The following is a 22,393-nucleotide window of genomic DNA, read 5'->3' as shown; positions in this document are numbered from 1 at the left end:
AGAGGCGAGAGAGTGACAGTGGTACTGGTAGTAAAGTCCTAGGGCTCTTGAATTAACAAACTCTGTGACAGGCATTTACTTTGGAAAACATTTGGCCTATTGCACGTGAACCAACACGATGACAGTGTTCAGTTACATGAACTTACTGCAAAACCACCACCCACCAAGCTCAAAAGTAGTAAAAAAACAGGTATGCTCAGATAAAGTTTGAAAAAGTATATTTATATCCCTAACAAAATAATCTCCCGCAAGACCCTCCCTAACCCCAACAAATAAATAGTCCTTCAAAAGTCCCCAAAAAACCCAACTCCCAATTCCCACCCCCCAAAAGTCTCTAAAAAAGGGGCAAGGGACACTCTAGGGATGCAAGCTGTTAAGTTTGGCCTCCAGGGCATCATGCCTTAGGGCCAGGGCATCATACTTCTCCTGGAGGGTGGCGTGATCTAGGCGGAGGCCCTCCACCACATTCTGATATTCGTTCCATTTCTGGACCTCCGCCTCTAGGTCGGACACTCTGCGGAGTGCACAGCGCAAGCGAGCCTTAACAGTACTGCGAGGTGCAGCTTTTGCTGCTCTGCGGTGGCGTCTTCCAGCACGGCTCCGGTTCGCTGGAGCACTGCGCTTACCGGCAGAACGTGGGGTCACGGAGGAGGATGCAGATGTTGATGCACTGGACTGTGTGTCGTCCCCCTCCAATTCCACCAGCCGCCGATATTGGGCAACAGTTGCTTCCAGCCTCCGTTGCCGGGCCAGTACAGCCAGCATACTCCTCGTCGGTTTTGAGGTTTTAGTATTGCCAACTATATGAAGAAAGAAAGACATAATATGTAACCAATGCTCTTTAAGAATATGATTAACACAAAATAATTCAGCAGGAAGTTGTGTCACAGTACAACTAGCAACTAGCCAGCGCAGTACAAAACTATTCAGGCCAGTATCATGGGCGTCCGCAGGGAGGGGCAAGGGGGGCGCTTGAATCACCATTTCCCTTCCCACAACTCACTTGTATCCTTGGTTTGATGCTCTTTCATATGAAAGAGATCTGGCAGAAGCCCAGGCGATAAGTCTGTTTCCCTCTCTCTCTCTCTATCTGTCTCCCTCTTTATGTCTCCCTGTGTCTCCCTCTACCTCGCTGTCTCTCTCTCTCTGTCTCCCTCCCTCACCCTCCCTCTGGCTCCCTCCCTCTCTCTCTCTCCTTCTGTCTTCCTCTCTCTCTGTCTCTGCCTCTATCTGTCTGTCGGTCCCAGCCTGCTGTAATTACCATATTGTAATTTGTCACTGGGCCACCACTGGATACACATCATATCCTATCTAAGAGTCAGATAGTACCATGATCCAGCTTACCTGTACTCGCCACCGCCACTGTCTCCTTCCTCACAGTCTGTACTTCTTCTTGGTCCGACTCCTCTAGCGCCGCCTCCTCCCCAGATTGATCCTCGGACTCCGAGTCAAGGATCACCATCACATCCGAGCTGGCCCCGCCACCAGATGTTCCACCTACAAAGTTGATTTAAGAATGTTAGATTACACCACTCCACTAGTATTTGGTCTATGAATGAAAAAATGTGAAAACAACAGAAAAATTAATTGACTGTCTACTCTAGTCTAAAGTAAAAATGTCCCTCCTTCCAGGGAAAGCTGTTGTCTTGCTTCATTTTTTTGTCACAATTGTTGAATGCTTGCTTAATTTTAACACACTCCATTTTTCTCTGAACAGACAGAAATTGGACTTCTAAGGACAAGAGCAACATCAACTTCAAACCAGGTGAAAGCTCGGCTCGACCACAAGAAATGTTTTCCATTACTCATCAACTCAGCACCAAGCACTTTTCCATTTCCAACTAACTTTATTTTAATATATGTGTTTACTTAAACTTTTAATAAAGCTTTTAAACTTGAATAGACTCTGTGGTTTTTAGTCCTCCAGACTAGAGTGACTGAGCGAAAAGTTTTGCAATTTTTGCAAGGAGGAGTCCGTGCCGCTGACACTACCAGGTTTATTTATACAGTGTGCCAAACACGCCACTCTGAAATATTATTACTCTGGTCTTTGGTGTCCATAGTTCGGTTTGTGGAGAATTGTCCCTGCAACAGTAGGATTATTGATTTTGCTCCTATCTAAACACTATTTCGAAACAATTAAATTAGGAACGCTTGGACAACAATAGGTCCTCTATATTTAAATGAAAACTTACTGGGGCCAGCAAAGGAGCACTCGCCGCCTTGGCCTGCATCCTCCTCCTTTGGAGCCACTGCATCCGATTTTTTGGTCCGCTTGCCCCTGGGCGGACCTGACGTACAACATGAAAGAAAGAACAGAAAACATTGATGATTGCTGCTTGTCGATGTCCTTGTCAACCAAATCAAACATTTAGAAAGAACAAGAACCAACTATTTCAGTCAAAAAGAGGGCTACAAAGGAAGGACTGCACCTGAGCCTCTACTCTAGGGGCAGATTTACAAGCCCCTTGCAGCTCTTTTGCTCCAATCTTGCGTCACTTTTGTGACGCAGCGCCACAACAAGAGAGGCGCCATGGTGTGGCGTATATTAACAACGTGACGCATATGGGAGATGCATCCCATTCTAAAGCCCTGCGCCATTAGGGAGCGTTCCAGCGCAAGGGAGGGCGTTCATGCGCAGGAACGCATGCTAAAAGTGGCTATGGGGAATAGATAAAATTTCAATCAGTCATTTAGGACAATGATGCGTCACTGAAACCCTGCGCCTGCATGAAGCAGACTTACGGCTTGACGCAGCATTGCTGGAGCTGCGCCATCGTTGCAACGCAACTCCATCAATGAGCCGCCTTTACGGCACCGATGCGTAACGCTTCGGTGATGTTTTGGGACCATGGTGTGCAGCATTGTAAATACGGCGCACCATGGGTGGTGCTGGCGTGCCGCACACTTTGCAGGGATGCGCAGGTAATTGCTAATCTGACACTTAGGGGCATACTTACGAGTTCTGAGCTGGACACCTCCAGATGTGCACCAGAACAAATGCGTAACGCAAAACTAACCTTGCGTCACGGCAGATGCGCCGCTATTACAATGCGGCAAACCCTGGCGCAAGGGTAGGCAGATGCGTGACGCATCTCGTGACGAAAGAGGGGCGCATCTCTAGAGTCGCGTCGCGGGCGCGTTGCAACTATAGCAATGCTCAGGGCTGCCCAATACTCAACATACCGCATCAGTCCTTACGCCTGCTTCAAGCAAGCAGGCATAAAGAATTGACATAGCAGCGTCGCGGAAGTGCCTGCGTTAAATCTTGTCGATTTCACGCAGGCACTTTTGCGAGGCACACAGCTGCCTGACCGCCACCCCCCCCCCCTTGCGTGGGAACGCACCCATTGTGGCGCAGGCCCAGGCCTTCACGTGGCGCATCTCCTTAGATGGATCACGTTGTACATGACTCGCAGGGATGCGCCACGTTTACGTCGCTGTGCGTCAGGTAAGGCAGCGTAAACGTGGAACAAGGGGCTTGTAAATCTGCCCCTTTGTGTCTAGCATTACGCAGTTCTGTAAAATACACTCATACATTACTCAGCCCAATTAAATGAACACAAAATAGAAAACAAATAAGCAGTGGCACCGCCACAGAGAAGGAGAACAGTGCACCTGAAATGCACAGAAGATTTTGAAATATTAATTTACCTCTCTTATCAATGTAATCAGCAGCATTATTGCTCTTTGTAAAAAAATTTAAAGCAAACATTTGCAATATAACACAGTCACACAGAGCAGGAGAAAAAACAGAGTAGTGAGTGATGAAAAAATTGCTACTACTACTCACCAAGCCCGGGGACCTCCACTCCCAGCACGTCTAGCAGGTCACGCTCTCGGTCCAGGATATCGGTCCAGCGGTGGGTGACTTGATTGTAGGTGCGCTGGACCCCCGTGATCTTAAAAAGGGCCCGGCACACCTGCTCCCACCGCTTCCGTCGCTCCTGGCTGTTGGTGTAACCAGCAGCAATCCTGCCGCCTGCCGCGATGGTCCTGGGGAGACGGCGCTGCACATAAAAAACAAGTGCGCCCACCTCCTCAGGGCTGAAGATCTCCCGGGGCACCACCATTTCCGCCCTCAAGCGGCCACACGGGAGCCGGGCACGGGCTGCGGCGGCCGTCTTGGGCAGCTTGACTGCTGTCTTCACCATGTTCTGGGCAGGTAAGGAGATAAAATGAAAAAGAATAAGAGTAGAAAAGAAGGAAATAAAAGTTTAAAAAAGTAGTTAAAAAGTAAACAAAAGTAGACTAAAACACAAAAATATCTAGAAAACAAGAGGGATAGAAAAAAAGTTTAATAGATCAAAAAAAAAATAAAACAAGCAAAGGATGGCAGAGATATACAGAGGATAGAAACACCATGCCCAGACACATAGGAATGAATGAAAAACAAGATGGCCGCCCGAACACGTGCGTGTAAGTAAGTTCTCACGCGATTTCTCTCGCGAACTCGTGCGAACTTGTATTCGCAAGGCGCTCATCGCGCGAGATTACACATAGCGGGCGGAAACGGAAATACGTCACGCAAACAAAATGGCGGCGCCCATACTCAACCTTGGGGTAACTCGCACGAGTTCGCGGCTTCCACGGTCGATTTCGCACGACGCCGCGCCTCGCGAATAGGGCGAAATTACCGAAAAACGAGTTTTGCAAAAGCAAAACCAACGAGCAGGTGCAAAAGTTCGAGCTCATAATTTGTAACCATTTCCCTGTAGTGCTTCCTGAAGGGGCCCTCCAGAATCCGGTTGCCTACTTGCAAGTATTGTGTGACCCTGCTCTGACAGTCACAGAATAGTTACAAGTATGCCATTGCATCCTGTTAACATTTTTTTACATTGCAACAAAAAGGAAAGGGAGCAGACAAGCAGGTGCCAGCCTTCATTAATGTCAGTTGGGGCAGGGCAGGTGTTGTTGTTTGCAAAACTTAAAGCACTTAGCAGGTGTGCTTTGCTTTGCCTCAATAATGTACACTCACTGGTTAATCAGAGGGTGCTGTGATGACACCGAGGGTGGCATGGGTGTGCCAGCCAGAGGGTGGCATGGGTGAACCAGAGTGCCAGTGTTGACAGGATGGCACTGCTTTGCTTTGCCCCAATAATGTACACTGATGACCCAGAGGGTGCTGTGATGACACAGAGGGTAACATGGGTGAGCCAGAGGGTGGCATGGGTGACCAAAGAGAGTGCCAGTGGTAACAGAGGGTGGCAGTGATGAAGAAAGCCTTGCAAACAGGCTGGGCACGTAGAAACAACAAGTTCGCAAAACTGGCGACCCGACAAGTAAGTTTGCAATTTGCGAAATTGTACAAAACCCTCGCGAACTTGCAGAAACCCGTGCGAACACACCCCCCCAAAAATACGCAAATCCACGAGAATTCGCGGAATTTGCGGATTTTTGCAATCCGCAAATCCGCAAATCCGCAAATTCGCGGATTGCGAATCCGCAAAATACGCCCATGCTTAGTTCCTTCAAGTTAGAGGACCGGCAGGACTCAGAGCCCTGCCAACGAGTCTGCACAGTCCACTGATCCAGAGTTGCACCCCAAACTGATGCACTGGCATCTGTAGTCAACACCACAGGCAGGGTGGGATGCAACCACATACCCCGAGAGATTAAAAGAGTCCATTCACCACTGCAGAGCAGTCACCACCACCGTACACACTGGAACAGTTACAGAGAAATCCTGAACTGGGAAAGCAACAATGCGGTGAAGATGCCACAGCAAGGGGCAAAGATGCAACCTGGCCCACGGAACAGTGAACACTGCACCTCCAACTACTGAAGCACGGGTGCCAAAGTCCGAGGCAACAGCCACCCCAACAAAGACTGCAGATGCACGATCCAGGAAGGAGGCAGGAACACCCTATCCTGAACAGAATCAAAGTCTGCGCCTATAAATGACCTGCAGGTGGCAGGAAGAAAATGGCACTTTGGAAAATTCAGGAGAAAGCTGTGGCATTCTAACGTATGAATTTTCAAATCAGATGATGGGACAACACCAGGATAGAAGGGGCCTGCAGAAGCCAATCACCCAGGTAGGGAAACACCAACACCTACTGGAGGTGAAGATGAGCCACAAGGGGAGCCACCACCTTGGTGAAGGCCCTAGGAGATGAACACAGGCCAGAAGGGAGGACACAAAACTGCCAATGATGACCCCTCATGTAAAACCTCAGAAACCGCTGAAACCCCAAGGCCACAGGAACATGAAGATACACATCTGAAGATCCAGGGTAGATATCACCCAGCCAGCCTGAATCAACTGAATCACACGCTGCAGGGTTTCCACCTTGAAAGGATTCTTCCAGACAAGCTTGTTCAAAGGCCTGAGATTGATCCCAATCCAAAAGACACTGGTGACCTTTGGCATCAGAATGATGACAAAATTAGTCCCTTGACCCCACTCTGACCGGGGCATAGGCACAATCGCACTCTTTCGGACCAGGAGCTGAGCCCCATCCAATAGGGCTTGATCATGTGACACATCCTTCGGCATTGGAGTCCGCATCCCAGCCCGATGCAGGGAGAGGGGATATGAACTTGATCCGGTAACCTTGTTCCAGGACATCCAGGACCCATTGGTCCAACATCGAGAGACACCAAGTCACCAGGAAATGGTGCAACCTCCCACCTACCTCTGGAATCACTCCAGCAGGAAAGAGCTGGGTGGCAGCATAGATAGGAATGCTGATTACCAGGACCCTCATCGGGAGGAGGCTTGTTCTCAAACCTTCGCTGGAAACCCCTCCCAGGGCCCTTCTGGTTCCTGAACATATTCCTTTGCAGGCAAAAAGTTTGCTGAAAAGATTTAGCATTTGAAAAGAACAACTCCTTATGACGTTGCTGGTGCCAGAAAGACAAGGAACGTTTCCAATCTTTGAACAGCTCATGCAACTTCTCCTCACGGCCTTTCCCAAAAAGCAGAGGACCAGTAAAAGGCAAACTCAAAGCCATGCATTGTTGAGCCGCATCAGTGTTCCAACCCTTCAGTAATAAGTTCTGCCTGGCAGCAATGGACGCACCACAAGACAGGGTAAAAGGAATACCAGAGAGGGACTCAGCCTGACACTCCATGGACTCCAACAAGTCAGGGCAACTACCACCTTCCTGCATGGTGTCGAACAAGGTCTTAAAGTTAGACAATATTGGTTGTGCGAGATAAGCACCATACACCCCAGAACCGATGGTGAGATGCGACCCCGCATAGGCCTTCTTCAAAGAAGAGTCAATCTTCTTATCTGCACTATCCTTCAGTACATTATCTTCAGCCATGGAAGATAATGTACTGCCCCACCAAACTAGCCACAATAGTGTCCACATGAACCGACTCCAGAATGGTATCCTCCAAGTCCTCCAAGGGGTATAGTTTAGACATGAAGTGAGGCATCATAATGTGGTCAGGATCTTTCCAGTCCTTCAAAAGCACGTCCATCATGAAAGGATGAAGGGGCAAAGCCTTCATAGCCTGCTTCCGAAACTGGGGTAACACCATATCCCCGGATGTGCTGGCAACCTCCTCATCAGGGAAACTCAAGTTATCTCTGACGTGGGAAAATATGTCTGGCAACATATCCTTAGAAATATATTTTCCCTTAAGGTCTACTGCACCCAAGGAGCAACCATCGGAAGACTTAGAGCTAACTTCCTGGAGGATTTCATATCAGATAAAGTCTCCAAATCAGCTTTTTCAGACGAGCTTCATCATCCAATTTACCATGCTTCAAAGGAGATGTGGAATACACACTGCCCACTGATGAAGACGGAGAAAAAACAGGAGACAACATGCCTGCACTTCTAATGATGCCCCCCCCCCCATTTAGGTAAATACAACTTTTTTTAATGCAGAAAAAGCAGCCCAAACCAATTTTAGTGCATGCCATTACGGACAGCTTAAACACAGCTGACAGGAATGAGGGTGTGGCGTATGACAACATGCCGCAAAAGAAAAATGGCAAAGAAGTGGCTGCCATAGGCCAAACCGTTGGAGGAGGGGCCCCCTCTGCATCACATTGAACCACGCGGGGGTATCCCACATGGGACACCCCCGCGCCGCACGGCCACCAGCTGCTGTGTGTGCCCCCTTGCTGTGCCTAGCTGCCTCGCCGACGGCCTCGCGGCCGCTCTGCTTCTCCCCGTGTGTTAGATTGTCAGTTTCCTTCTGTTTTGACCGTCACTTGTGCTTGTTTTTAATTTTCAGGTTTTCTGTTTTTCTGTTTTGACCGCCATTTGTGCTTGCATTTTTGTTCAGGTTTTGTGTTTCTCCGCCTCTTGTGCTCGTTTTTGACCCTCGATTCCTGCCTCCTTTCCCGCCTTCCTCGCCGCGCTCCCTCCCCGCTTCCCGCCACCGCCATCAGCCCCGCCCCTTTCTCTTCTGTACCCTCCCCGCTCCCGCCTCCCAGCTGCTCCGCCCACCCGCGCACTTGGCCTTAAATGGCGACCGTGCGACGCAGGTGAGTGTGACCCACTTGTGGGACACCCCCGCGCCGCACGGCCACCAGCTGCTGCGTGTGCCCCCTCGCTGTGCCTAGCTGCCTCGCCGACGGCCTCGCGGCCGCTCTGCTTCTCCCCGTGTATTAGATTGTCAGTTTCCTTCTGTTTTGACCGTCACTTGTGCTTGTTTTTAATTTTCAGGTTTTCTGTTTTTCTGTTTTGACCGCCATTTGTGCTTGCATTTTTGTTCAGGTTTTGTGTTTCTCCGCCTCTTGTGCTCGTTTTTGACCCTCGATTCCTGCCTCCTTTCCCGCCTTCCTCGCCGCGCTCCCTCCCCGCTTCCCGCCACCGCCATCAGCCCCGCCCCTTTCTCTTCTGTACCCTCCCCGCTCCCGCCTCCTAGCTGCTCCGCCCACCCGCGCACTTCGCCTTAAATGGCGACCGTGCGAACGCGCAGCGGTCACGCGCAGCGGTCACGCGCAGCTGTCACGCGCAGCGGGCGCGCCGATTGTGCGCCGAAGGCGCGCCAAAGGTAAGCCCATCTGCGCCCGTCCGCGACCGGATCGCGACCAGGGCCAGGACCCCTGGCCCACGAAGACCCCGACCGACCCGCCTGACGTACTCCGCCGCCACCCTCACCGCTCTCAACACCGGCCGACTCCCAGATTGCCATCAAGCCACTCCACGACGCACCCACGGACCTTTCAGCTGCCACGCCTGCAAGTTCACCTGCATCCGGACCTGCCTCACACCAGCACCTGCCAAGTCGAACACCAGCAGCACCCACCTCAAGTGCATCCTGCTCAACACCCGCTCCGTCCATAGACACGCCATCGAACTCTGGAACCTCCTAGACGCCACAGCCCCTGACGTTGCCTTCCTCACGGAGACCTGGATGAACGCCTCTTCAGCTCCCGACATCGCCATCGCTATCCCAGAGGGCTACAAGATCATCCGGAGGGACCGCAACGCCAACCAGATGGGAGGAGGCATCGTCATCATCCACAGGAACACCATCCGTCTCACGACCAGCACCGACAACACCCTGACCAGCGCCGAACACCTGCATTTCCAGATCCACACCAACCCGAACACCACCCTCAGAGGCACCCTGATCTACCGACCCCCTGGACCACGCACACAATTCAGCGAGGACATCGCCGACTTCGTCAGCCCGCATGCCCTCCCCTCCGCTGACTACATCCTCCTGGGAGACCTCAACTTCCATCTGGAAAACAACAACGACCGCAACACCAGCACCCTGCTCGACAACCTCGCCAACCTGGGACTCAAGCAACTGGTGTCCACCCCCACCCACCGCGCCGGACACACACTCGACGCAGTCTTCTCTTCCAGCACAGACATCGGCTTCAGCCACGCCACAGAGCTTCAATGGACGGACCACAGCTGCGTCCACTTCACCTTCAAGAGAACGACGACCCACCAACACCAGCAACAGGCCGCCCGCAGAAGCTGGAACAAGATCACAGCAGACCAGCTCGCCACCTCCCTGAGCCAGCACCCTCCTGCCAGCTCAGCGGACCCCAGCCAGGCCGCCGACAACCTCACAAAGTGGATCAGCATCTGCGCGGACGAGCTCGCCCCACTGAGGACCCCGCCTAGCAGACCCGGCAGCAAGAAGGCCCCATGGTTCACCGACGAACTCAAGAGCTCCAAGAAGAACTGCCGAGCCCTCGAGAAAGTCTGGAAAAGGGAACCGACACCGGACAACAGGACCTCCTTCAAACTCGCCACCCGGAAACACCACCAGCTGATCCGCGCCGCCAAGAAAACAGCATTCAAGGACCGGTTGGACAACAACGCACACAACTGCAAGGAACTCTTCAACATCGTGAAAGAGCTTTCCAACCCCAGCGCAGGAAACAACGACATCACCCCATCGCAAGACCTCTGCAACTCCCTCGCTTCATACTTCCACAACAAGATCGCGGACATACACAACAGCTTCAACAACCAACCAACGCACACCATGACGAACAACCACCCCCCACCACCACCCTCCACGCCTGGACCCCGATCAGCACCGAAGACACCATCCGCACGATGAACTCCATCCACTCCGGATCACCGACCGACCCCTGCCCTCACCACGTCTTCAACAAGGCAGACGCTGTCATCGCACCCCACCTGCGAGACATCATCAACACATCCTTCGACACCACCATCTTCCCGGAGAGCTGGAAGCACGCCGAACTCAGCGCTCTACTCAAGAAACCAACAGCGGACCCCACCGACCTCAAGAATTACCGCCCCATCTCGCTCCTCCCGTTTCCAGCCAAAGTCATCGAGAAGACCGTCAACAAGCAGATGGCCGCCTTCCTCGAGACGAACGGATCCCTCGACCCCTCACAGTCCGGCTTCCGAGCCAATCACAGCACCGAGACCGCCCTCATCGCCGCCACCGATGACATCCGAGCCCTGATGGACAATGGAGAAACAGCGGCCCTCATCCTCCTAGACCTCTCCGCGGCTTTCGACACGGTCTGCCACCGCACCCTAGTGCAGCGCCTCAACAACGCCGGAATCCAGGGGAAGGCACTGGAATGGATCATCTCCTTCCTCGACGGAAGAACACAGAGAGTCCGCCTACCACCGTACAAGTCAGAGGCCACCGAAGTCATCTGCGGCGTCCCCCAAGGATCCTCTCTGAGCCCCACCCTCTTCAACGTCTACATGAGCCCCCTCGCGGCCATCGTACGCAAACACAACCTCAGCATATTCTCCTACGCCGACGACACCCAGCTGATCCTCTCCCTGACCAACGACCCCGCCGCCGCCAGAGCCAACCTGCACGAAGGGATGAAAGAGGTAGCCGAGTGGATGACGACCAGCCGCCTGAAACTGAACTCGGACAAGACGGAGGTCCTCATCCTGGGCTCCTCACCCTCCGCCTGGGATGACTCCTGGTGGCCTCCCGCCCTGGGCACCGCACCCAAACCGACAGACCATGCACGCAACCTGGGCGTCATCCTGGACTCCTCCCTCTCCATGACCAGGCAAGTCAACAACGTCTCCTCGGCGTGCTTCAACATCCTACGCATGCTACGGAAGATCTTCTGGTGGATCCCCACCGAGACCAGGAAGACCGTCACCCAGGCCCTCGTCACCAGCCGACTGGACTACGGCAACGCCCTCTACGCCGGTACCACCGCCAAGCTCCAGAAGAGACTCCAGCGGATCCAGAACGCCTCAGCCAGACTCATCCTCGACATCCCACGAACCAGCCACATCTCCGGACATCTGAGAGACCTTCACTGGCTCCCCGTCAACAAAAGAATCACCTTCCGCCTCCTCACCCACGCACACAAAGCCCTACACGACCAAGGCCCGAGCTACCTCAACAGCCGAGTCAACTTCTACGCTCCCAAACGCCACCTCCGATCAGCCAACCACGCCCTCGCCGCCGTCCCCCGCATCCGAAGAACGACTACAGGAGGAAGGTCCTTCTCCTACCTGGCCGCCAAGACCTGGAACTCCCTCCCGACCGACCTGCGCCTGACCCAAGACCACCTCTCCTTCAGGAAGAAGCTGAAGACCTGGCTGTTCGAGCAGTAGCGGCACCCCCCAGCGCCTTGAGACCCTACGGGTATGTAGCGCGCTTTATAAGTGTCACTGATTGATTGTTTGAACCAGGCCAGTTCAACCTCTGAACAGCCTCCTCCCACTTGGAGACCGAAAACATGTGGTGGAAGGCGACTGGAGAGGTGTGAACCAGGCAGTCTCCCATTCAGGCACCAATGAGGCCCCACCTTGCTCCCTTAGAAAATGGAGCAGACAAGGGTATGTCCGCAAGGAAGGCCCGAAATCGCTGACCCAGTGGAAGTCTTGCGAAAAGAGGTCGGCACCCACATCATGCCAGAGAACACTGCGGGAGGTGCTGACACAAACGGTAGAAACAGCCCAATCAATCAGCCGGCATCCAACAACCAGCAACACAGTACAAAAAAAGAGAAAGGGAGCAGGACAGGATGCCTCCAGGAATGCAAAGAATCCAGATGGAAGAAGGAGAAGGCAACCAAGGCCAACAAGCCCAGCAACCCAGGCACCCAGAGCAACTCACCGAGACCAGGAGGCCACACGTCCCGGCTCCAGATGTTTCCTTGAAGGCCCAAAGGCACCCCCAGAGCCCAGAAAAGGAGGTAACCAGAGGACCTCCAACAACAAGGTAAAAGCCCGGCAATTACCACAGCGTCCGCCATCATGTCTATCAACAGCAAACAGAAAATGAAGTGCTTTCTGCTGGCTGTGGTGTTATAGCTTACCTGGCAGGAAGGTGGGTGGAGCATAAAATCATTTCCTGTCATTGGAATATACCTTGTGTGTTATGACTGGGTCGAGGACGATTAACCTAGAGGTAATGAATGGCTACTTTCCATGATAGGCCTGGGATGGGAGTAAATTGGGTTTGGGAACGGAGCTCCAGGAGGAAGGAGGCAGCTGGCCAAGAAAAGGGGCCAGAGAGACAAGGCTTTTAGTGCAAGTACTGCTTTCCAGGCAGCTCCACATTCATTTGTTGTTTGAGCCCTAACGCCAGCTGAACCACCAGGCTGAGGGTAGCTTTTGGCCAGTTGTGGATCAGCCACAGTCTATCATTAGAAGGTAAGAATGCAGAGAAGGTAAAAAAACACTATGAACAGCTTTTTTTTATTTTGTTATGGTGGATGGAAGCCAACTGGAAAATGGGAATGAGGGCCAACATGGAAAATTGGTGGGAGGGGACGAAGCAAACGTGACAATCGGAGGGAGGAACGGAGCAGATGAACAGGGTAGAGCCAGCCATAAAAGATGTAGTCTGTAGTGTGTGTCACGCAAAAGAAAAAAAAGCTCCTAAAAGTGCGATCAGTGTAAGGACAAAAGCACTTGGGCCATACTTCAGGGGTGTTACAGGCAAGATGAGGGAAGTGCCGACAGCAGAGCCGACCAACAGGATGCAAGCTATTGAGATGGACGATGAAGCCAACAAATAAAAAGTAATGGGCGGCCTCCAAGCCCACTAACTTTGAACAAAATGCCTCGAAGAGACAGCGCATGCTCATTCTAGCCGAGACCTAAAAAGGAGTACTTGGTTCCTAGTATGGTCTCTGTACTAGGAGGACCTCAGGACACAAGAAGCCAAAAACCCAGTTTTGTACAATTTGGGCACAGAAGCTTCTGATTTCCCTGGAAAATTCGGACCCAGATTTCTCTCACCAAGAACTTTAAGCTGAATAACCTTTAAGCAGAAAAGACTTGACAAACAACAGTGACCTTTCATAAAAAGTACATCTTTAAAGCAGTAATTCAAATACTGTTGTTCACAGGTATTGGCTATGCCAGTAGGCTACATTTCACCTCTTTTCGAAATCGGCAGCACCCCTTAGAGCAGGGACGGGGCATCATCGCAGGCTGCACACCCGCTCATCACTTAAGGTGCCCCTACCTCAGTGCACCGAAAGTCACTGTCCCGTGGCGTTTTGCCTGTGCCGGCCACAATTTATTCGGTATGATTGGCTACCTTGTTGCGGACGACAGCATGTGCCCTGGGAATGTGACAGTGCACGGCCCTAGGCCCTCATGCCTACATGTATACCACACGGATGCACCCAGATAGAGATTGTGGCATGCTGACAACTAGACCTGTGATCAGCAGATCACTACGGTGAAGACCTGGGACATGTAGCATTGCCGTCCCCCCCTGTGAGCGTAAGCAGAGTAGGCTGGCCTAGCGTATGCCAGTCCAGCGTAAGGGTTTGTAAAGGACCCCGTACTGGGCTGGACAAGGAAGTAACTCATGCGTGTGTCCCTGTTGTTGTGTCAAGCCCACCCGGACCGCATTTGACAATGTGTCACCCTGTGACCCCTGTTCTATGACATGAGACACATGGACATAAGAGGAGTTCAGTGAGCCTACATTCATCCATACTGCCACACTTGAAAGACCATAGACATGACATATTTGTTTGATTAGGAATGTTTAATGCACATTCAGTGGAGTGTTGCATCTGGAGCAGTACAGGGCCATGCAAACCCCATGACGATGTTGGCCCGTTAAGGGCCTGCCAGAGTCCTTCAGGGAATGGAAGAGGAAGAGATCAGCCTGCAGTCAGATTGCTGTGTCATTGATGATCAAACAGCATACGGCAGTCCACATCGAGGTCCAAGGTGAGTATCGCAGAGTACATCGGGGGACAGTGGAAGGTGATGCTGCAGAGGGCAGAACCAAGCTATAGCCGGCCCTATGGCGGAGATGCATATGACTGCATCCTTCTTATCATGAGGGCAGATTCATCCGCAACTTCTTCCTCTGCTGTTTCATGTGCCTCACATGTGGGTGGTGGTGTTGGGTCTCCAGCACTGTGTGGCAGTAACAGTTCAGTGGCCATAGGTGGAAAGTCTGCTGAGAAGTGGATGTAGTGGTAGCAGCAGCATACATCAGCGCCAGGCCGTGTGACAGCAATGCCATGAGGATGGTCCTGAGGTCATTGAATCCAGCTACCACTCGCTGCTGTGTAGCCGTGGCAGGCGCTCTTTCTGCATTAGCCCGCTCCATGGTCTCCATTAACCTTCACATGTTTCCCAACTCCCTTGTGACATCGCTAGAGCCCCTCTGACTGGACAGTTGGTCTATTCTCTGAGTCAGGGCTCCAGCAATGTTAGCCATGGTCTGTTGGACTTTGGAAGTCCTTTAGGGACCGTGAGTGGTCCCTGATGGGACTCAGACACCCAAGTATGGCATTGAGTTTGTCTGCCATGTGGCAGAAGCCCACCCACACCTGTTCAGCCAGCTGTTCCTGGCACCCCAACACACAGAGTTGGAAGGCCATGTGTTCTTCGTGGGGGTCCTGGGAGGCAGCTGTGGTGGTGGGTGCTGCCTGCTATGTGGTCTGTGCAGGGGGTGGGGTCCCCTCGTAGCAGCTGGGCTGCCCAGCTCCTGGAAGTGGGGTGCGTAGGCTCTCCACGAGCTGTTGGAGGGTGTTGGAGTCGAAGCTGTGGTGGTCCTCTTCGTCATCAGAGAAGAGAGGGTCAGGCTGCTCTGCAGGAGGTGTTGATTCTCCCTCTGCAATGTGAAGGGGTGATGCAGTTTAACAATGTGTCCACATGTATGTTGTCGCATTGTACATGTTTTCATACAGACTTCATGACTGTGTACGTTGTGGCTGTTTGGGATTAGCTGCCTATTTGATGGGGGACAGTGGATATTTCAATGACAGACGTGTGTGTGTGTTTGTACTTGTACATTATCAACACACATTTCCCTGCAATGCCAAATGTGATTGGCCAGTGTCTACACATAAGCAGCACCAGTTGTGTCATGTGTTCTGTTGCAGGTATTTTGTGGTTTGTACCACATTGTTGTCAGTGTTGGTGTGCTCTGCATGTTATGTGTGTGTGTGCTGCATTTTGGAGGAAACACTCCTGCAGCTCTGATTTTGCATCCCCTTATCCCTTTCATGCGGTGCGCCTTTACTTTTGAGCTTGTACAGTTCTGAGATGTTGCATACTTGGGTACATTGGTCTCTTGGTGGGAGTTGGTGGTCTGGGGCATGGTTTGTCTGCAGATGTGCTCTACTTAATTGTGCATGTGTGCCTTTGTGTCCATCTCTCCCGTCTCCCCAGTCCCTGGTCATTATTCACCCTGGTGCTGTTGTGTCCAGTCATGTTGAGCAGTGTCCGGTTTCCCGACTCCTGCCACCATCTCCCCACTGATGACTGTGGACACCATTTCCTTTATATTTTCCAGCTCCTCCTGTGGCGCAGGATTCCCACCTCCACTCTGCATTGCTGCCTTCTGGTTGTTAGCGAGTTTCAGCTTGGTTTTGCGCTTGACGTCATTCCAGCACCTCTTGACCTCTTCCATTGTCCTCTTCAGCACACCCACTGCATTCACCTTGTCCATGATGGACTGCCATAGTCCATTTGTGGTTGCCAATGACACAGCGGAGGTGACAAACAGTTGTTGATGGTGTTCTACCACCTCCGTTATCAGGATCCTGTTTTCCTACGGACTGACCCGCTTCTTCCTACTCTTCTTCTCCTTGGCCTTCCCTGAACTCGAGGTCCCAGGCTGGTCCTCCAGGGGGAGGGGGGGCTTGTGGGGTTCTGGTTCTCCTCCGTACTTGATCCGGCAACATCCATTGTGCTTCGCTGTTGTTTGGCAATTGTCTGTCTGTTTTTTTACTACTTTTACTGTGATTGTTCCCTCCTGACAGATGTGAATTGCAGGTCTGTCGCTGGTTTTCACAGATTTTTGTATCGCGATTGGCCTCTTCACAGCTTTTTTTGCGTTTGTGTTTCGCATTTTTGCGGCTTGGTGTTGATTTTAACGCAGGCATTTGACATGTTATCTGGTGACTATCGCATGGTACCGCCGTGTTGTGAATACTTAGTTAACACAGCATAATTTGCCTGCAATAGATTGCGATGTTGAGTTAAAATACTTTTGCAATGGTTATCGCAAGTTCTTGAGAATATCCCCTATAGTCAGTATAGTTATATACTGTTAGACCTGGCATCTTCTGAATGGTTTCCCCTGTCTTTTTGCCTCTACCTCCTGTATTTTTGATGCTGTGCTGGATTTCGCTTTTGGTGGTTTAGATGCTTTGGGCACTTTGCCACTGCTGATCAGTGTCAAAGTGCAAGTGCTCCCTGAGTAAATTGTAAGTGTAATTGGTTATCCATGATTGGCATATTTGTATTACCAGGAAGTCCCTAGTAAAGTGCACTGAGTGTGCCAGGGCTGATGATTCAAATGCTACTATTGGGCTTGCAGCACTGATTGTGCCACCCACATGAGTAGCCCTAAAATGGTGTCTCAGGCCTGCCACAACAGTGCCTGTGTGCAGTCTGTGCACTGCCATGTCAACCTGGCCAGTGTCCCCACTGACCAGTTCTAACCCTTCCCTTTCTGCACATATTGAACACCCCTATGTAAGGCCCAAGGTACCCCCCTGGGCAGGGTGCAGTGTATGTGAAAGGTAGAACATGTACTAGTGCGGGTGACATGCTCTGGTAGTGAATTACAGCCATTTTTGTTTTTCACTATTGTAAGGGTATCTTGCCCATAGGCTATAATGGGGAAAGCTGTGTACAGGGGTTACCTGCGTATCTTCCCATAGGAGCAAGATAGGACATAAAAGTCTGGTATCCCTGAACAAAGAATTTAATAACACATCTTTTAGGAAAGGTGGTTTTTAAATCCTGTGTTTGAGAACAGCACTTTAAGAAAGTGGCTTTTCTCTTGTCTGACCTTTCTGTGTGCCTTGGCCTGTTGTGAATTGACTGTCTGATTTGTGAGTGACAGGGGCTGGGTGGCTCCCAGGGGTTGAGTGGGCCATCCCTGGGCTGAGCAGCTCCATCTGCATCTAGAGTGGTGGGAGGGGGTAGCATCTGGGCCTGAATAGGGCTGTGTCTGCCTTCCAAAATGCTGGCTCCACCTCCTGTTGGGTGGCTGACGACCCTGCCCCTCTCTCTAAAAGGGAATGAGAAGCCAGGAAAACAAAGTGCTCAAAAAACACCCAGAACTGCTTCAGACAGGGCTCGGCTCAGAGCCCTCCTGCACAAAGGGAACCAAGACTTTTAGGGGTATAATTATAGGACCCCAGACTACAGAAAATTAGATCATCCTGGAATCAAGAAGGAACCTCTGCCAAGGAGAAAGCTGGAAGACTGAGGACTGTCCTGCTGTGTGTTTGTGGACGGACCTGCAGATGCTTTGTTGCCAAGGAGCGGGGAAGGATTTTGCTTTGTGCTTTGGCCCCTTGCTTAAAGAGATCTCCAAGGGCCTGAGTAGAGCTGGCTCCCTGTTAGGAAATCCCAGGAACAAAAGCCCCAGCTTCTCACCTGAACTCTACTGAGAGAGTTCTGTCCTTCCTAGAGTGCTTGGGCCAGTTGGGTTGTATTTAATTACAATGCTTGCATTTACCCCGCATTCCATTACAACGCGGGGTTTACAACGAAAGTCCTTACAACGACTTTCGCTGGAGGTTGCTGGATAGTGGAATAGTTTAATTTTCTATTCCAACTCCAGCCCACGTTGACAGTAGGGAAGGTGTTGGATAGAAAATTAAACTATTCCCTATCCAACAGCGCCCTCCAGCGAAAGTCGTTGGAACAACTTTTGTTGTAATCCCCGCGTTGTAATGGTAGTGCGGGGTAATCCCCGCGTTGTAGTGGCTGTTCTCCGGCCAGTTGTGGTGCCTCTGGAAGTTGTACCTGTTGTTGGGAAGCTGGCTGGATAAGAACAAACTAAAGACAATCTGCAAAGTTTCACGCATCACTCGCTTGAGGAGCGCATCCCTGTCAGTGCGAGGAAATTCCAGCCACCATAAAGATTGAGATCGTCGCAGTGCCTGTTGCTGCTGCAAGAACCGAAGCATCCTTCTCTTGCGGAACACATCACTCCGGTGTGGGAAGAGTACCATCACTGCGAGTATTGTCGGAGAGCCTGTCGTCACTGGGTGAGATCGTCGCACCACTTGCTTGCGGACCACATCACGTCGCTGCGAGAGTCATCGCAGAGCCATCGCATCGAAGGGCCATGAGAGGAGAAGATCGACGCTGTGATGCGCATCGCCGCGGCACCTGAGATCTTTGCCGTCCCAAAGATTATCGCATCGTACCTTTGCAGGACACTTCCTAGGAAACCTGCGCTCCGGAATCCATACAAGGTATCGCATACCTCCCCATACAGACCGGAGTCATTGCAACACGCCTTCTGCATCCAGCGGGGTTGTCACATTGCCTCCCCAGGATCTCAGGAGTGATGCATCGTTTGTTTTTCAGCGCTGCAGCTTTCACTTGGAACTTTTTTGTCGCATCTAAAGGTACTGTTAGCTAAAACGTGACTCAACTTTGGATTATTTTGACGCAACCTTAAGAACTCTTTTTAAATCATATCCTTGAACTGTGTATGTTGGATTTTTGTCGTTTCGGTCTTGTTTAGTTTAGATTAAATACTTCTATTTTTCTAAACTGGTGTGGAGTCCATTTGTGGTGTTTTCACTGTGTTACTGTGAGTGTTGGTACAAATACTTTACACGTTGCCTTTGATAAGCCTGCCTGCTTGTGCCAAGCTACCAAGGGGGTGAGCAGGGGTTATCCAAAGAGTGTATCCCCCTTACCCTGACTAGAGGCCAGGGTCCCTATTTGTCACAAGCACCTACCTGTGCCAACTAGAGACCCCAAATTCTAACATATACTATTCGAAACACCTGCCTAGCGCAAGGTTCCCTTTCGCACCGCCAGCATTGGCTTTCATAGGAGCAGGGCGGTGCTGTCTAAAATCTAAACAAGGAGACGTTACAACAAAAAGCGAAAAAAGGAAGGGTAACTGAAAACGAGCTGGAGCTGTTTTGTTGGGTTGCCAGGCAAAATCACACATTTTCAAACAGTATGCCCCTCACTTGAATGTTAATACATATGAAGGTGACCATCCATTTTGGGTGTAGGAAAATTCTGCACTGCCATATGAGTGACGTATGGGATCCTCATTCTGCATTTCAAACGTCATAGCCCCCGTTAGAAAGCAGTTTAGAGCAAAGAAATTCGAGGCACCAGGTGATTTCACGTCTATCACATGGCCATAGTGGGAAATTAAAAGGGCCTGTAATGGGAATGTCTCCCACAACAACACGCATGTTTAACTTTCACGTTTGCTACTGGCTTCGTACTTTTAGAGAATTCAGAGGATGGTTGTAATGGTTGCAGTGTGTGATTGGGGTACGTAATTGACTTTAGCACCTGGTTTGTCTGTAACTATATCAGAGAAAATTGATGCTGTCTTTGCTTTTATTTTAACACTTTTCCATTGTTTCTGTTAAGTGGCCATCCAAAAAGAAAAGCAAACATCACATATTAGAATTCAACAAGCTTTTTTTCTGCTGATATATGGAACAATTAAAAGTTAGTTAATATGTGAGTGAAATTTAGTGGAGACAATCAAAACTGTGTAAACAATTTTTCGATTAACGTTCAATGCAGTAGACCATGCTTTAAGAAGGAGAAAGGTAAAGTAAACAATCTTTAGTTAAAAAAGTGGATGTTTTCCCCCCTAATTCTTTGGTATTGATATTATACATGCCAGCATTTTAGATGAGGAAAGTGGGAGATTTTAGGAAATATTCTTTAGATTTCTTTTTTCCCAGTGACTTCAATCGAGGACTGAATCTGGTCTATCGTTCTGTATGGGACTTGAAAGTGTGCTGCTGCAGGATCGGACATCAGGAATGCAGGTGTGTTTTTCCCCCTTACCTGTCAGGAGCACAGAGAAAGTGCTATATGACAGGCAGTGAGTGTGTGACAGAAATGTTGTGCACTGGCCTGCAGGAGCAGATTACTGGCAGTTAATACTACAAGTATCACTAGACCAGTCCTGTATGTAGATCCTGTACCACTTGGCACTCAAGAAACCTTATTTCTAACCAGGGGCTTCTGTTTGGGGTGTTCCCTTCCATAATCTCAGTTTTGTGTTGGTTCCCCAGATAACCAGAAATCTCTCCATCTTCTTCCAAGATCTGCAAAATGGCTGGATACGAATTGACCAGATCCCTAGTATACATTATCAAGTCGTCTGTTTATAAAGATACCTTCTTTACCCAACCATTTTTAACAGGGCTTTGTTAAGATTTGCTCTTAGGGGCCAATTACAATGTTGGGCGGAAAGTCTCCCTGCGACAGACAGATTCTTCTTGACTGTGCCGGAGCCCTTATGACCGACTTGGTCGGTTTACAATCCGCCCTACTGATTATGATGTCCACAGCCGGAATGTGAACCATGCGATAATTCTGAATGGTTCCGATAGCCCTTGGAGTATTTTTGTCAGTCGGAACGCATCGCAGACCTCTATGGACAGCGTTTCCGACCTCCATATTACGATGTTGATTTCCAACAGCCTTTCTGTGTCAGCCATTTCCCCATAGGAGCCTGTGTTACGGCTGGTTGTCAGGCGGAACACAAGCTCCTGCAGGAAACAATTGAAATGTGACCGAACAGTGTTCAGTCGCATTGTAATCGGGTGGAACTGCCAACCGTGAGACAGTCTGTCCCAATTCTGTATCTTGTCAGGCAGAAACTTTCCCCCCAACATCGTAATGATCCCCTTAGTCTCCTTGCTAGTGGCTAAATGTATAGATTACAAAGCAGTAGAGATAGAGGGGACCCTTGTCACATTCATCTCTGTATTGCTTTTTGTTTAGTCAATTTCCTATTCACTACTATTCTTGCTGTTGGAATTTTAGAAATTAGTATGATTGCTCTTGAGAATTCAAAACTTAGTTGATCAGTTTGCTGTGGCTTGCAAGGAATTTGGGTTAGAATTTATTTCGAAAACCTAATTTATGGCATTTAATCATCACAAGTCTTTTAGGGGGAGCATAAGGGTGGGCTCTGCCCTACTTGAGGAGGTGAAGCAGTTAGACTACCTGGAGGTAAGGTTGACCTACACACAATCATGACCCCCACAAATTGTAAAAAGCGAACTCTAGTTACAACGCATAATAAAAAACTAAAGAAATAAATATACTGGCCATTAGCCTAGTGATCCAAGTGTACCAAGCTCAGGCCATCAGAGTTGTACTTTATGGGGCAGAGGTATGGGGCCGTATCAATGCAGGTCCGATAGAAAAATACTAAAATGTATTCATGAGACCAGCCCTGGAGCTTCCCCAGAACGCCCCCTTGACACCGATAAGTCTAGACTTGCGACTGAAGAACGTCGCTCAAGTGAATGCTTTCAGGCCCCTTGCTTTATGGATCCATATTTGTTCAAAGAACACACCACTACCCATGAAAGTATCTCTACTTGATGTATTATCTCTTGACTTCATTAGGGACTGGTTGGTCAAACTGGGTATGATTGATCTTTGGATAGACCCCAATGACATTCAAAAAAGGACTTTGCCTATCCTCAAAAAGAGATATTGGAATTAAGTCAATAATACATGATTAAATAAAGGAACTATA

Source organism: Lissotriton helveticus, chromosome 9 (genome assembly GCF_964261635.1).
Source record: "Lissotriton helveticus chromosome 9, aLisHel1.1, whole genome shotgun sequence".
Classification (NCBI taxonomy): Eukaryota; Metazoa; Chordata; class Amphibia; order Caudata; family Salamandridae; genus Lissotriton; species Lissotriton helveticus.
Note: the sequence above shows the minus strand (reverse complement) of the source record.